The following is a 10,000-nucleotide window of genomic DNA, read 5'->3' on the forward strand; positions in this document are numbered from 1 at the left end:
AAGCTGTTTACACCCATAGGTGCAAAATATTCGTTCAGTCTGCCAGGGTCACGAAACATAAAACAACATGAATGAAGGCCAGAGGTGTCAACTTGACTGACGCAAGATTAGAATTTGGAAAACAAGAAAAGACAACCCCATCAGTGAAAACATGGCATGTAAATTCAATCTGCATTCAAGAGGTGAACCAGAAAAAACAAAAGACGAGAAAACTCCAAGAACAAAACAAATTCGAATAACCCATCGAGAATCCCACCAAGGGAGGCAACTTTGCCACAGCCCGCGACCCTTTTATTGTGACAAGGGGCCATCACTCATCCCCCATCTTTTAGCGCCGCCATTTTTGTTTGCTCTTCGCAAAAGGAGAAGTAAAAGACCGCTTAGAACGAAAATGGATGATACCATGGGGAAAAGAACTGTCAGGCTCTGCTGGCGGAACAATGCTTGAAAACTCGTTTCGATTCACGGGCCTGTATTTAGTGTCGCTGAGTGCATTGCCACAGATATCGGGCCTTTGAGGAAATCACGCATTGTTGTTCGAGAGAGCCGATGATCCTGAACATGCCCTATGTTCGCCAGAGAAGCGCGGCGCGCGCAAACACGCACGTACGTACACACGCACGTATATACGCACGGACGTAGGCCCACACACACACTGACACACACCCACACACACACCCACACACACACAAACCTTCAGAAGATGTCCCACACCTTGACAGCAACATTTTAATGAGAGATGAGAGAGGGATAGTGAGCAAAAGAGAAAGAGAGAGAGACAGAGAGAGAGAGAGAGAGGGATAGTGAGCAAGAGAGAGAGAGAGAGAGACAGAGAGAGAGAGAGAGGGATAGTGAGCAAGAGAGAGAGAGAGAGACAGAGACAGAGAGAGACAGAGAGAGAGAGAGACGCTGGTACTCTCTTCCTCCCTCCCAAACCACTACATGTACTTCATCACCTCACCCCACCCACCTATACCCCCCCTCTTCACAAAACGCCCAACACATTTTTCACACCTATAAGAAAATAGCGGTGGTGAAAACCATCCACCTTGGAGCACGCCACTATTGTGTAAGGCAACAACACAGTGACTCAGTGAAACCAATCAGCAAGTCAAGTCTCTGCACTCAAAGAAAACCCCGTCCCTCCATGCAAAACAATACAACCAGTCTTACGTTTCACATAAATACACCAGCAACTTATCTCCTCCCACATCGCATTGGAGAAGCGTTTGTTTTTCCAGCGGTTGGGGAAAAGTAGTAAGCTCAACCTTTTCGTCAAAAACAAAAGAGTTTTTTCGCTGGAGTGGAAAGAGCATGTGTGTGTTACAAGGTACATTTTAATTTTTTTCCTGTTCGCTGAAGGAAATGAAGCCTAATAGCTTTGCCGTACGTTTCTGTTACTTTACTTTGTGGCAGCTTGTCGGTTCATTATTAATGTTACCATATACATTCAGTTATTCATACATTATACAACAAATGTTTTAAAACACGATGGGGAATTCATTTCAGTTATCGGTCTCGAATAGCAGCTAGCATCTGCTGAAGGGACATTAAAACCCAAAAACCAACCAACCAACTGAACTGTATGTCGTTGTTCGACTCGGACTTGTTGTTGTTGTTGTTGTTGTTGTTGTTGTTGTTGTTGTTGTTGTTGTTGTTGTTGTTGTTGTTGTTGTTGTTGGCCTTTTGACTTTATGCAAGGAGTGTGTGGGTGTTTTCACACCAGGACAAATACCAATGGCTGTTATGCTATATGGCGAAACAATTCGTGTTCTTGTTCTTCATGTTCTTATGTAAACTAGCTACAGGTAATTTGGACTAGTACATCAATTTATACAGCAGCGAGGGACAACGATTGGTACCAAGCTGAGGGGCAGCACCAAGGACCTCGAACTGACAGCCGACTTTGTGTACATCACGGGGCAACGGATACAGACATAACCATCATCGAACGCTGAAAAAGAACAGCAACGAGGGACTGAATTTTGTGTTTGTTTGTTTGTTTGCTTAACGCCCAGCCGACCACGAAGGGCCATATCAGGGCGATGCTGCTTTGACATAACGTGCGCCACACACAAGACAGAAGTCGCAGCACGGGCTTCATGTCTCACCCAGTCACACTATTCTGACACCGGACCAACCAGTCCTAGCACTAACCCCCATAATGCCAGACGCCAGGCGGAGCAGCCACTAGATTGCCAATTTTAAAGTTCTTAGGAATGACCCGGCCGGGGTTCGAACCCAAGACCTCCCGATCACGGGGCGGACGCCTTACCACTAGGCCAACCGTGCCGGTAGAGGGACTGAATACCCCGGGATCAACCATTTGTTCTAGGCTTCAGACACATATGAGCTGAGAAACAAGTTAACACTATTGTCTTTGTTAATGAGAAGAAAACAACACGCATTGTTCAGTAGTGTCCTTGATTACTTCACCTCGCAGTGACTAAACGCAGGTAAGGCACACACAAAAAAAGTCTGTTCACGGTAACATAGGGGAAAAAATAGGGTCGGTAGGTCGGGATTTTTTTATATTTATTTTTTTTCTCTCCCAAAAAAACATTTTTAAGTTATTTTGCCAAAAAACAAAGACTATTTCCCCCCCCCCCCCAAATGCCCCAAAAAAGTCTAGGGTCGCGCGAAAAAATAGGGTCGGTCGGGATACCGTAAACAGACTATTTTTTTGTTTGTTGGCCTAATGTAATGAAGACAGAAAATATTTCTGGTAAAACATTTTAATCCGGTACTGACAAATTGCAATCTGGAAAATTACATCACAAACTAAGTTAGTCCCTTGTTAGCTGTACATAGACATTGTGTAACATGCAACGTCACTTTCACGGATATTAATTGGGAGTGTGGCGCACTTACTAGATTGGCGCACTCTAAATTGACAAGATTTTGGTACACCTCTACATACGTGTAGTAAACGTATATTTATAAATATATCTCATTGGGACTTTTCTGTTTGTTTCTTTATCCAAAAAACTATCTCACATCAGTCATCAAAGCTCAAGCACTGAGCGAATCAGTGATCAGTGTCTGTCCCTTTAAAAAAAAAAAACCACACAATCTAGACCACGTTCTTCTTTTCAAGTTTTCTTATCAGCTAAACAAAAGAACCAACACACGATCGAAAACAGAAAAGACTCTGTCCGAGTTATTTTCCTTTCTTTGTACACGTCCTTCGGCAAACTTGTTCCTTTATTTATTTTACGCACGTGCGCGCGCGAGCAGAGATACTGAAACGACACGTGCAGTTTTACGAATGGTTGTTCATTCTCCGAACGACCATCTTTTGATGGCTAAGCGTATCAGTGGCGAGGCGAGGACCATAAAGAAAATACACAAAAAGCGGTAAAGCATCCTCACTTCAAGCAAGGATTTTCTACTGCTACGCTGTAGAATATATTTGCTTCAAACCATATCCATGATTCAAAGCAGACACGGCTCATCGAGCGTCGAGTGCATGCTTAGCGCAAAACATTTAGAGGGTTTGGAGCCCATTAGAGAACATACATAAACTGAACACATAATCATTTTGAAGTGTATGACAACTTGCCAACCAACCAACCGATCGACCAGCCAACCCGCGTAATTATCCAGATACACTTCCGACATTTATTGAATTTATTACCATGTGTACGGCATATATAAAGCCTGTCTTCAATTGAGCCCGAAGTAGACTTTGTTTGTTTGTTTGCGGCTTAACGCCCAGCCGACCACGAAGGGCCATATCAGGGCGGTGCTGCTTTGACATATAACGTGCGCCACACACAAGACAGAAGTCGCAGCACAGGCTTCATGTCTCACCCAGTCACATTATTCTGACACCGGACCAACCAGTCCTAGCACTAACCCCATAATGCCAGACGCCAGGCGGAGCAGCCACTAGATTGCCAATTTGAAAGTCTTAGGTATGACCCGGCCGGGGTTCGAACCCACGACCTCCCGATCACGGGGCGGACGCCTTACCACTAGGCCAACCGTGCCGGTCCGAAGTAGACTTCGCGAAGTATCTTTCACCGAAAACTCAGTGTCAAAGCTTCGTGCAGCTAGCTGCGCGAAGTCGAATTCGCCTAATTAATTTGAGACTTAATTTAGAGAACCATGGCTCGCGTGTCTTTGCTGAATCACAATGAACGGTTTTTTTCCCATCTCTACGTTTCAGGATTACATCGACAAAGAGTGTCTCATACAATGACTTGAGGAACCAACAGCGTCAACTTATTTCGCCTAACCCGGTGAGGTCGTTCTCACTCAGTCGAAAGATCCTCACAGACTCTGGGAACAACATCTTCGCGAGTACCATTCTACCTACCGTGGACCCCCCCCTCCCCTCCCCCTCCCTTTAAAACCTCCAACCTCTTCTAGTTCTAGAAAATCAAGGCTGAACCTGTTTGCTCTCGGTAAATATTGGTATACAAAGCATCATCCGTATTTACCTTAATTGGCAACTTACAAGGCTCCCACACGCACACATTGTTTGCTTGTTGCTGTTCTTCATCTTTGTTGTTTATTGAACGGTTTGTTGCCAGTTAAAGCAAGTACCCAGGACGTCAGGCCGCCAGAGAGTTAAACTAAAAGAGAGGGAATATGAATTGAAAGTTAATTTAGAACAGAAAATGTAAGGTGAGAGAGGGGGGGGGAGAATTCGAACAAAATTGGAAGTCCTATAAGGATGGTTCCCCTGTACCAGTGTGCATGGCTGGCATTAACCCCAAGGAAGAGGAGAGGGTTCCAGGGTTCCAGGCCAGGCTGGCACGGAGGGAAAACATCTCGTGTGCCTCCACGCTTCACCACGCTGACACACACCCCTCCAGCAAAAACACCTGTCCAAACGTGCCAGTCAGCCACCCGAAGAAGGGGCAACACCGTGGTAGGCCAATACCTGAGACGCGAAGGTAGTTCTCCTTTTTCCACTTCTCGGTTGATGCCACTTCTCTCGTTTTGAAGGCTAATGTGAGGTGAGACTCATGTCACTAGGGTAGGAAGAGGGGCGACAGTGGTGTAGGGGGGGAGAGAGAGAGAGAGAGAGAGAGAGAGAGAGAGAGAGAGAGAGAGAGAGAGAGAGAGAGAGATAGAGAGAGACCGTGAGAGAGAGAGAGAGAGACAGAGAGACAGAGACAGAGACAGAGACAGATATACAGAGAGAGAGAGAGACAGATATACAGACAGACAGACATAGTCAAAGGAGGAGGAGAGAGAGAGAGTGCATGTACATCTCTTAATATAATAACAACACCCCCGTCCCCAAGCAAACATCGTTTCAGGGATAGGAAAGTTGAATTGACATAGCTTACTGGGGCGAGCCCCTATCATAAGAAGTCTCTTGAAGCTAAGGAAATGTCCATAATGATTGTGGTCACAAGACTTTCTTTGTTCAGTATTTTAAGACTATTTTTGTTATCAGAATCAGAATCAGAATCAGAATTTATTGTCATTAAAGCACAGAGCCTATTGACACATACAAGATACATAAGTACAGGAAAAAACAGCAATATAACATAACATACATGAAATACAAAACCAAGTGTTGTGTGTTTTGGATTGACAATAAAGGCGTATTTACTTCGACAAATACCATCCCTGAACTGTCTTCGATAGTCTTTTACACCTCCCCCCCCCCCAAAAAAAACCAAACAAAAAAACAAAAAAAAACAACAACAACACACACGCACGAAACCCAAAATACACGGGACTATTTACAAGTTAGTGCAGAGTGCAAGCCTTTGCACTAGTTTCAGATTTTTTTGTTTTCACCCCTGTTAAGTGTTGCGTTTTGTTTTCACAGAAGAGACAAGACTTTTCTACCCCTGCCAGCGAATTCATGGGTGGCTGACGGACTCAAACCAACAAGGGCAGTGGAAAGATGTGTACGATTTCACGTTAGGATAAATAATGGCGGCGCTCTCCAGAGAAGGGAGATAAGCGGGTGAAGAAAAGACGAGAGTTGGGGCGCCTGGGCGTTGTTGTTCGTAAAGGGAAGATAATTGGCTAGATAACTTGACGTCTGCTTGCACTGAGAGCGAGAGAGAGAGAAAAAGAGAGAGAGAGAGAGAGAGAGACAGAGAGAGAGACAGAGACAGAGAGAGAGAGAGAGAGAGAGAGAGAGAGAGAGAGAGGAAAGAGAGAGAGAGAGAGAGAGGAGAGAGAGAGAGAGAGAGAGAGGAGAGAGAGAGAGACAGAGAGAGAGAGAGAGGAGAGAGAGAGAGGAGACAGAGAGAGAGGAGAGAGAGATAGAGAGAGAGAGAGGAGAGAGAGAGAGAGGAGAGAGAGAGAGATAGAGAGAGAGAGGAGAGAGAGAGAGGAGAGAGAGAGATAGAGAGAGGAGAGATAGAGAGAGGAGAGATAGAGAGAGAGAGGAGAGATAGAGAGAGAGAGGAGAGAGAGAGAGAGAGGAGAGAGAGAGAGGAGAGAGATGGAGAGAGATAGAGAGAGAGAGAGGAGAGAGAGAGAGGAGAGAGAGAGAGAGGAGAGATAGAGAGAGAGAGAGAGGAGAGAGAGAGAGAGAGAGAGGAGGGAGAGAGAGAGAGAGAGAGAGAGAGAGAGAGATAGAAAAAGAGAGAGAGAGTGAGAGAGAGAGAGGCCCTCAGAGGGAGGGAGAGAGAGAGAGAGAGAGAGAGAGAGAGAGAGAGAGAGAGAGAGAGAGAGAGAGAGATGCGCATGCTAACCATCCCAACATGCATATCCCAACATGCATAATCAGCATAATCGCTGAAAGTACTGGCAAAGTAAAAAGGCAATTCCACTCAGACAGTGCTCAAAATTTGATCTGCATCAGTTGCATCAATCGTAATCGCATTGTGATAGCATAGACATAGACAGAGAGAGACACTCAGACAGAGAAAGCATTTGACAGTGTTAAGGGTTGTCCTCGTTCAATGCCTTCTCTTGATTTATATTAGGTCTTCATAACCGTTTTACCGACAAAGCTTAGGCCACAAAAAAAAAAATAGGTGTGGTTACGGTAACATAGCCAAAAAAAATAGGGTAGGTAGGTAGGCAATCACTTTTTTTTTTAAAACTTTTTTTCTAATGTGTACAAATTAAACCTACTTGACAGGGAAATAAGTGTGCGACACGGGCGCTTTCGCTTTCATTGCGTTTTTTGCACTCGTTTTTTTGTTGTTGTTTTTTTGTTGTTGACAAATGTAATAAAAAGTTATAGGATCGGCCCCTAAAAATAGGGTAGGTCGGGTTACCGTAACCACACCTATTTTTTTTTTAGGCCTTAGCGGAAATACACACAAATGATCATTCCGGTTACCCCCGAATCTAGTTACTCTAAACATTACCTGTACACCTCCACTTACAATACAACTATTCAAAACTATTTCACTTCAGCTCACGTCACTTCCTGTGGAACGTTCACGTGTTCACGTTCTCCAATATCGTCAATCACCCCCAAACTGTCTGCTTTCTCTCTCCCAGCCCCTCTGCTGAAACCTGTAACCTCAAAACAGCCACCTCCGACAGCTTCTTGAATTCAGCCCAAACCCAACAGCTGCCGTGGAACCATTACGTCAGAGGCGAAGCTCAACGTTTCAGGGAAAATGCGTCATGGGAAACTGGGTTAGGGGAGAATTATAGTTCGAAGAAATAAAAACAACATTAAAATATTTTGCCTTTGCACAAGTTAGAGGATCGTGGGAACTCGAAAACGTCAAACGTGATTAAGAAGTAGAAATAAATGTGGTTCAGGGCCATAATTACACAAATATATTGTGGAAAATGTAACAGGAACCGGATACTGAGTGGGGACGACTTTCCGTCAATGCCTTCTGTCGGTAATACAGCTATTCTGATGGGACACGTGGGGGAATTCGGGGGCTGTGATTGGATGGTCTCTTCCGATCATCAAAGCATAATGCTACGGAAGTCGGCCATTTTTGCCAATATCCAAAAGCATATTGTCAATAACAAAGACGCATGGTTCCGGTTTACCCATCTGTACCACACGATGTTTCACTGATCGACAATAGCATACACTGACAACTTGAATTTCTTCTCGGGAATGTTTTTCAGCTTTACAAATGTCGATAGCATACCCTTTTCGGCTAACTTCCCGATGAAACAAGACTAAACCTATTATTATCTGTCCCTAAACACCACAAAATGCCCAAAGTCGAAAGATGTAGTACAAACAGGGGAGTAAAACGGAACAGCCGTTTTTGTGTGCCTGTGAGCTTAGTTCACAGTTGCCGACTGACACAAATTTTCGCATTCGGCTTTTCTTATCTCGTAACTCCACACTAAATACCCAACTTCCCCTCTGAAGTATTGATGTACAACCCATGGCACTAACATTCATGTAGTCGTTTATAACTGAGGTTGAAAAATTCGCTTCATGACGAGACAAGTATAAATGCCATTCACCCAAACTGAACACGTCGCTGCCGTCTGCTCGCTTTGTACGGATTAGCTGTTCTCTTTTCCTCCCCTTGTTGCATCCTAGTTCTTCAGTTGTTTCTAGTTTTCCGTTGATGTTGTGTTTTGGTCTTCTTCATAAGTAGTCTTGTTCAAAATTAAAAAAACTCAAACTTCTTTTTGTTGTATACGAATGAACTAATAAAAAGCTGTTTAACAGCTGTGTTGTCAAATCGAGGTTTTTTTCCAAAGTCAGTGTGGCGCCTGCGCAAAACTAATGCGCATAAGAAACGGCGTCTGCTATCAAAACCTGAGATCAATGCATCGACGCAAAAACTGTCATTTTGTAAGTTTGGAACAACAAATAAAGGTCAGAACAGCTATATAATCGACTCGTCGGCATTATACTTGTCTCGTCTAAATATCGGACCCTATTGCTACGCTGAAAACACAATAGCTGTTAATGTTAAATCTGCAGGAGTGCAGATAGCTCAAGCACACTGATGGAAACCTAATAGGCATACTGATGAAAACATAAATTAAAATATACTCATGCCAACTCTTTCTCTTTCTAACTTTCTGTCTGTCTCTGTCAGTCCCTCTCTCTCCACACACACACACACACACGCACGCACACTAACGCAAACACATCTATTCCCGTTGCACGCTGACGCACAGAAGTGCAGTAAACCTCATGCAGACGGATGAAAACATAAACTCGTTAATGCACACTCTCTCTGTTTCTATCTCTGTCTGTGTGTCCCTGTCTCCAAGTCTCTGTCTGTCTGTCTGTCTCTCTCCTTCTAGCTCTCTCTCTCTTTCTCTCTCTCTCTCTCTAGCTCTCTTTCTCTTTCGCTCTCTCTCTCTCTCTCTCTCTCTCTCTCTCTCTCACTCTCTCTCTCTCTCTCTCTCTCTCTCTCGCTCTCTCTTACCCCTTCCACACATCTATTTGCGTTGCAAGCCTATGTCCTAATCCTAACAAAAACAAAATCAAAACAAACCCTGCACTAACTATAAAACGTCATAATCCGATTTCTCCCCCAACTAAGAAGCAATTTTCTTCCAGCCAATCAATAGAATCAAGATGCCTTCCCTTTTTCGGAGGGAGTTCTAATTAGTTCCGAGCATGCATTATGGCGCAATTACGTACAAAGTAGAAGGATTAAATACAGGAGGATGGGTCTTGCTTGCACAAGGTAGCAAAAACATAGAAGGGCAATCACAAAGTTTCTGTAGGATAGAAAAAGACAAGGGGGGAGAGAGAGAGAGAGAGAGAGAGAGAGAGAGAGAGAGAGAGAGAGAGAGAGAGAGAGTTTGTGAGAGAGAGAGAGAGATAAAGAGAGATAGAGAGAGAGAGAGAGATAGAGAGAGAGAGAGAGAGAGAGAGAGAGAGAGAGAGAGAGAGAGAGAAAGAGTGAGGGAGAGAAAGTGGGTTTGTTTGTTTGTTTGCTTAAGGCCCAGCCGACCACGAAGGGCCATATCAGGGCGGTGCTGCTTTGACATATAACGTGCGCCACACACAAGACAGAAGTCGCAGCACAGGCTTCATGTCTCACCCAGTCACATTATTCTGACACCGGACCAACCAGTCCTAGCACTAACCCCATAATGCCAGACGCCAGGTGGAGCA

At 44.4% G+C, this 10,000-nt stretch overlaps 1 protein-coding gene across 1 annotated transcript in view; it reads right to left on the reverse strand.

Annotated features, from left to right (window-relative positions):
* Positions 1-10,000, reverse strand: part of LOC138974644 (kin of IRRE-like protein 1) — a 60,083-nt gene that overhangs the window by 49,690 nt on the left and 393 nt on the right. The gene's annotated exons all lie outside the window — the stretch shown is intronic.

This window comes from Littorina saxatilis, linkage group LG8, assembly GCF_037325665.1.
Source record: "Littorina saxatilis isolate snail1 linkage group LG8, US_GU_Lsax_2.0, whole genome shotgun sequence".
Lineage (NCBI taxonomy): Eukaryota > Metazoa > Mollusca > Gastropoda > Littorinimorpha > Littorinidae > Littorina > Littorina saxatilis.